At 51.4% G+C, this 7,262-nt stretch overlaps 1 long non-coding RNA gene across 1 annotated transcript; it reads left to right on the top strand.

Annotated features, from left to right (window-relative positions):
• Positions 1-394: 394 nt before the first annotated feature.
• Positions 395-6,869, top strand: LOC106504883 (uncharacterized). The gene is made up of 3 exons (XR_001298820.3): positions 395-562; positions 5,611-5,763; positions 6,373-6,869. It is a non-coding gene; the product is annotated as an uncharacterized LOC106504883 (long non-coding RNA).
• Positions 6,870-7,262: the final 393 nt, after the last annotated feature.

Here is a 7,262-nt window from a genome sequence, read left to right as displayed (position 1 = left end):
TGTCTGCTCACACTGCCCAGAAGAGCTTGTAAAGGAGGCCTCCTTCCTGCCCAGGGCTCTGGAGCGAGGAAAGGACTCCAGTACAGCCTATTTTCCTCCCACAAACACTTAGAGTATCTGCCACATGCTAGGCCCTGGACTAGAGGGTCCAAGATGAGCAAAATCTGGTCCCGTCCCAGCCCTCTAGGGTGTCAGGGAAGCCAAGGTACCAAACCCACATACACAGCACATGACAACCGTACACGGAGAGCGCAGGGCAGGCTCCCAGTTGCTGGCCACACAGAGGAGAGTCGAGTGCAGAGAGGCCCAAGGAGGGCGCCCCCAGTGGTGGGCCGCGGGCACAGCGGTTGCTTCCTTCCTGGCGGACACGGAAGTTGACCTCTCCAGTCATCCGGTGATTTGTGCAGGGAGGGGAAGGGAGCGCGCCAGGCTAGGTGCTGACGGGACGTCCCTGTCAACACAATGTTCCGCCTGGCCGGGCCTTCATATATAAAGATATTTAATGAATTAGTTAATTAATGAGAGGAGTTTGATTGATAGATCATATGGCGCTCGCAGCAGGGTGAGTCTGACCCCCGATACTGCCGCCTCGGCTGCAATCCGTCCCCCTCATTGGTCGGGAGAGCGCGGTCGCTCCGGCAATTTGCATGCATTTAATGTAGCTCTTTAATAGGATGTAATGTTAGCGAAAGCCAAAAGCGCAGCAGCTGTAACTTAAAAGACAGCCCCATTACTGCAAGCCTTATAATTAGGGTAAGAGGGAGACTCGGTCTGCCATATGTTAAACTCTTTTGAGGTTAATAGCTCTGTAAGATTTTTGCAATTTAAAAAAATTACACTTGAAGGATGATGACAAGGCTCATCAATGAGGCGCCTCTCCACCGGAGGGAAGGGATAGGAGGAGCCCGTGTCCCCAAAGCCCTCTTCCCCGGGGACCTGGCCAGGTGGCCCCTCTCCCGCCACAAGTCGCTCTTGGCCCCACCCGCTACCCGCACCCCGTCCCCATTAGCGCCGGGCGGCTGGCTCAGCAACATGGAATCAGAACTTGCCCACCTGGCTCGGCGCAGCCCCCGCAGCCCGCGCATCCTCTGGTCCCCGCATCTGCTGAGAGAGGAGGGAGGGCTGACGCCAGGCGATCGGCGCGCACCGGGCCTGGGAGCAGGCGCATGCTTACCTTGCAAAGTCCTGGGCAACTCCAGAGCAATTACGGGTCCCCGCAGGTTCCCGGGCGCTGATTGCACAGCCGGGGCCCGAATCAGGGAACGCGCAGCAGGCGCTGCCCAGGGTGGGGAGAGGAAATCGCCGGGAATTTGCTTGGTAATTACCTGGCACAAGGCCTTGGGGGGTGTTTGCCATCTCTGTGCCACAGCCCCAGTGGCAGGGTGGGGGATAAGTTGGGGGGCGAGTGTGGTGCGGAGCCCAGTCCTGGGCCGGCTGGACCCTGGAGCGCCGGGCCCTGCCCCCAGGCGGGATGAGTGTGAAACGGGGAGGCCTTCCTCCAGCCAGCATAAGGCGGGCTGCATCCTCCCAGCCTCTGCTGTCTCTCCCAAGGGTCCCTCCCCAGCGACCTGGGGCCGGGGTGGGGGGGGCAGTCAGCGGGAGTCAATCTCTGGAGACCAGAGTAGCCGCCTCGCCTCCGTGGTCCCCTCCCACAGCCTGTGCAAGGCAGGGAGCCTGGGAGAGCCGCCCGACAGCCACATCCTCTCCCTCAGGAGTTCTGCCTCCCGCATCCTTCCCCTCCCCCTCGCTGCCTCTAGGAGTGCGTGGGAGTCGGACCAAATTCCTGATGACAGACACTCTAGACGAAACAACAACAAGGGAAAAAAGAGAAATCCCTCTCTTTTTTTTTAAAGGGGGCTCTTGTTAAAAGGAAATTACAGAAGCGATCAAATTACTGCTAATTGCACAATTATCTGATTATCTCTGGTACCAAAAATACACAAGATCCTTTTCCCCTCCCAGCCACTTAAAGAATTTCAGGGACATCTCCTGGGGAAGGACACTGATCTCTGTTGCCAAAGCCTGGAAAGACAAAGAATAGGAAGAAAGGGGGCTTGTGGATGAGGCTAGGTATGATTCTGGGGGGCTCGTGTACATCCGGAGAGGGGGGAAGGTAAGGTTTAGGACTGGATGGGAAAGAGATGGAGGGGAGGAGAGAGATGGCAGAAGGTAACCAGAAGGCCTCTTCCAGGGAATTACATGCAGAGCTCACCCGGGCTTTAGAAAGGTGAGAACTGTGGAGTTTAGGTCCCTCGCTTAAGGTCTTTGGAGCCAGCTGCAAAGTGTGAGGGTACCAGTGTGAGATGGATGGTGTTGAGTGGAGAGTGACGGAAGCTGCTGAAACCCTCCGAACTCTCCTTGATTTTGGGGGGCAGAGATTATGGTGGGCTTCTGCAACCCAGGTAGAGAAACCTCATTCAGGAGCTCCCATTGTGGCTCAGTGGGTTAAGAACCTGACATAGTGTTTAAGAGGATATGGGTTCGATCCTTGGCCTCCATCAGTGGGATAAGGATCCGCCGTTGCCACCCTCAAGCTGTGGTATGGGTCACATATGCGGCTTGGATCTGGCGTTGCTGTATCGTAGGTCGGCAGCTGCAGCTCCTATTTGACCCCTAACCCAAGAACTTCCATATGCTGCAGGTGCAGCCCTAAAATAAATAAATAAATAAGTAAATAAAAACCAAAGAAAAGAAAAAGAAAAACCGTGTTCATATTACAAACTTTGATTTGAAATGCTGCTTATTGGTAGCTGCTAAAAATGACCATAACAATAATAACTAACTTTTGTTATTGCTGTATAGTTTATAAAGCATTTTCCTTTCTCACCTAATTCTCTCACCTCCCCTGTTCTGCTGGAATCCCCACTTTCCATTGAGCTAACAGAGACTCAGAGGATGTGAAGCTCTCCCCAGAGTTCTCACCAGTTGTTGGACCACCTAAAGCTCCAGGCCCAGCATCTTCGCCCTGTATCTCAGAGCCTGTCTTGGGGAGACGGGCCAGGCCTTCAGGAATTTCTCTGCATGGGACTGAGACCGTGTCAATAAGCCATTGAAGTTAGGTTTCATTATCTTCTTTACCGTCTGGATTTAAGTCAGTGGCCCATGCTTCTGTCCGCTTGGATGTGGCCCGGGCATCCAGAGCTGTTTTCCCATGGGAAGGGACGTCACTTGACACACCAGCCTGAAATATCATTTTAAGGCCACCGGTGATGCCTCAGCTCCTGGATGGGAAAAGGCATGGGCAGGTTCTGCATGGAGAGTCCACTTCCTGTTCTCCCCTTCCCACCTTGCCAGGCAATCAGGATGAAGAGCGAGCCCCTTCCTCCTGTTCCCCACCCTCTCTGCTGCCACAAACTGGGGATCAGGAGGTACAGAGGGTCCGTCCTCAGGAAACCTGCCAGGGCCAGGCAGGCATGAGGACCACTGCAACTTATTGTTGGCTGCCAAGCCTATTCCTCTGTGATCATCACATTCCCCCCCCACCACCACTCACTCCCCCATGGAGCAGCCATGGCTGCTTCAGAAATACCAGCTAAGATCAATAGCAGGGCAATTACAGGGCCTTGCGTGCACTAGCAGGGCCTCCCTCCGAAGGAGCATGAGGCGCATGCGGGAACGTAGGTTCCCTTCATTAGGGCCACAGGCTTCCAAGTGAGACCAGTGCAAGGCTGGGGACTCCCAGGACTGGGGGCTGGGAGGCATCTTCCCAGATAGGGCTTTGAATTCAGGGGGAGTGAGGAAGATAAGGAGGTTAATTAGCCTAAGAGGGCCTCTTGGAGGAAGAGGCTGACCCTAGGGCCTGTCCACCCGTCTAAGCAGCTCACAGCATCCTCTCCGCCTCCACACAGCCCACTTGAGAGAAATTAATGAAAAGTCAACAAACTGATTTTTCTCATCAATTACCCCTTGGTTGAAGGTCCTATGGCTGAAGGGGTCAGTGGGCAGTCAAGCAAAATGTCTAAGGCCAGAGAAAGCAAAGGGGTCAAGCTTAGAGCTGTCTCCCAGTAAAGGCTCCAGGCTGTAGAGAGGCCCCTTTCCCTAAGATGAAGCCCTCCATCTTATCAAACATCGTCCCTGTGATGGAGTTGCTGAGGATTAAAGATGAACCAGACTTGCCCTTCTAGGAGTCTAGAGTCTTGTGGAAAAGACAGACACATGGCAGCTAAACTTGGAGAATATCAGCTATCTTCAAGTTCAATGCCCTCAAGTTGTAGAGAAGAGGAAACAGAGGTTGAGAACCAAATGCCTTGAGCCAGATTTTCTAGCTGTTGGTAGGGTCCCAGCAGGAAACAGGTATCCCGACTCCTTCTTTGGGGTTCCTCCCACTGCAAGGCAGAGCTGAGTAGGAGCTGGTGCTGTCACCTAGCCCCAGGCAAAGCAGCTCAGCTTCCTTGCTTTCATCCAGCTCTGGCCACCTGCTTCACCTGCTGCTTTTTTCCAGGTGAAGATGCATGATTAGCAGCCACTCCTCAATCCTTCCTGCCCAACCAAAGGTTTGATGTTTCATTTCTACCCATTGGAGGAATTGATAACACTTGAATTATTCCATTTAAAAAGAAATTTTCTCAGCACCATCTGTTCTTAGGCAGGAGAGCTTGGCCAGGATGGAACATAGGGAGACAGGGGACACAGATCAGGAAGAGGGGTGGGGACCACAGCTGGAGTCCTCTCCTGGTCAGTGGAGGGGACTGCATTCTGTATTCTGTTTTCTTTTTCAGCAAGAAGGGATTGGGTACTCCTTGCTGTTCTGCCATGCTAGACCACTTCCAGCCTCAGGGCCTTGGCTCTGGCTGTTACCTCTACCTAGACTTCCCCAGATATCAGCATGACTCATTCTTTCACCTCTATTAAGTCTTTGCCCCAGGGAGTATGTTGATGGAGAAACCCCCCCCCCCCATCTCCCTACTTAAAACTGAAACACCAGGAGTTCCTGTTGTGGCTCAGCGGTAACCCAAATAGTATCCATGAGAATGTGGATTCAATCCCTGGCCTAGCTCAGTGGGTTAAGGATCCACTGCCATGAGCTGTGGTGCAGCTTGCAGATGCAGCTCAGATCTGGTGTTGCTGTGGCTGTGGCATAGGCCATCAGCTGCAGCTCTGATTCGACCCCTAGCCTGGGAACTTCCATATGCCCTGAGTGTGGCCCTAAAGAGCAAAAAAAAAAAAAAACAGCTGAAATGCACTCTTCCTAGTTTCCCCACTCTGCTTTCCCATTCTCCATAGCACTTGATGACCTCTCGCTATAATACATCATATTTATTTGTCATGTTTTGTGTATGTCCCACTTCTGCTACCACTAGAAAGCAAGTTTCAAGAAGGCAACGGCTTCCCATGTTTTGTTTTTGGTTTTTGTCTTTTTAGGGCCACACCCAGAGTTTACAGAAGTTCCCAGGCCAGAGTCAGATCAGAGCTGTAGCTGATGGTCTACACAGTAGCAATGCCAGATTCAATCTGAGCTGCGTCTGCAACCTACCCACAGCTCATGGCAACACTGGATCCTTAATCCACTGAGAGAGGCCAGAGATTGAACCTGCGTCCTCATGGATACTAGTCAGATTCATTTACGCTGAGCCACAACGGGAACTCCAGCTTTATATGTTTTGTTCACAGGAATTAGAACACAATTTAGCACATTGCTGATGTTCAATAAATAATGAGTAAAGGACATCATTAAGTAAAGAATTAAGAGTCTTCAAAATAGGAGACTTGTGGGAGAGACCTTGAAGATGAAATAATCTCGAACTCTCAAATTGTGAGTGAGAAGTAAGTTCTATGTATTTGTTTATGCATTCATTTATTTACCCATTCAGAAACTGTGTATTGGACATTTACTACTTCCTAAACACTGTCCAAAAAATAATTGTAATATTTGACACTTACTAATCACTTTGTTCCATATATCTCATTTGAACAACCCTGTAAGCTTAGCACTATCATTGTTCCCATTTGACAGATGATAGAGTAAGGCTCAGAGAGGTTAAGCAACCTGCCTAGTCACACAGCTACAACATGGCGGAGGGGAGACATGTACCAAGGTCTGTTTGACTCCAGACTTGTGTATTATACCACATCCCTCCCCCTTTTTCTTTACCTGCCTGTCTTATGGGCCAGACTAAATGGCCCGATCAAGGTGGCAGCCAAGGTCACCCAGAACTGCAGCCCTTTTAAGGCAGCACAGTCCTGATGTTCCAAATACCCCCATGAAGCCACCTGTCCCCACCCCATCTGCTGTCCTCCCCCCGCACCCACCCCCAGCCCCACACTCTGAGCTCCACATATGGACATTCATATGATTCACAGCAACCAAGATCGGTCCCTGGGAAGAAAAGAGAGCTCATAAAATCTTACGGCAGTTTTATGACGTATTCTTAGCTTTTACAGGCGGACTGGGCGGCCGAGGCTGGTGAACAGCAAGTGTCTTGGGCAGATGGGCGGACCCCACGGACCTTAAACTGGTGAGAAGAGCTGCAAATTTTTTGTGAAGACAGCACCATCTTTCAGCTGCCTGAACGGGGAAGGGCAACACAAGAAGCAAACATTTCTTCAGATCTCTCCAGTTTAAAAAGCACTTTGACATTTAATGCCCACCAGGCAAAGTAGGTATTATTTCAGATTCACAGATGAGGAACCTGCAGAGAGGTTGCAGAGACTCCAGCTTTCCTTCCTGAATTCAGATCTGATGCTCTGCTCCTGGGATTGCCGGGCACGCACTCACTCTCAACGACGCCTGCCATTTCTGCCGGCAGAGACAGGTTCCAGGCAGTCACCCCTCACACCTCTCAGTCCAGGCTCCATCACCAGGATATCCCAGAGCAGCACCCGAGAAAATTTCTTTCTGCTAACATCCGAGGGTTGGGGATTTCTCACCTATGTCTGTGCCTGCGAAGCCCTAGCTCAACCCTCCCTCTTACTCCACAAGCCTCTGCCATCTCATCATTTCCAGTGCAGAGCTCATGTCAGCATGAGACAAGGGAGCTCAGAGGGATGGCAATGCCTCACAGATGTAATCGCCTGTACTCTCTGATTTATTTACATCATTCCCGAATTTCTTATGAAAAATAAAATGGGGCTCGTCATGCCTCTTTGACAGATGAGGAAACAAGTTCAGAGAGGTCAAGCAATTTTTCCCACATCACACAGCTGGTGTCCGAGAAAACCAGGATCTGATTAGGGTGTCCTGTCCCTTCCCTTCTCTTGGGTAAGGGTCCCAGAGATGCAGGCTGTGTTTGGTGTGGCAGTGTGGCAGATTCAGGGAGTGTCCT

Source organism: Sus scrofa, chromosome 9 (assembly GCF_054392235.1).
Source record: "Sus scrofa isolate SSC_HxYL_T2T_F1_AM1 chromosome 9, Sscrofa_HxYL_maternal_Yorkshire_Landrace_v2.0, whole genome shotgun sequence".
Classification (NCBI taxonomy): domain Eukaryota; kingdom Metazoa; phylum Chordata; class Mammalia; order Artiodactyla; family Suidae; genus Sus; species Sus scrofa.
The sequence above is the reverse complement of the archived record's forward strand: the minus strand, read 5'-3'. Positions and strand labels throughout refer to the sequence as shown.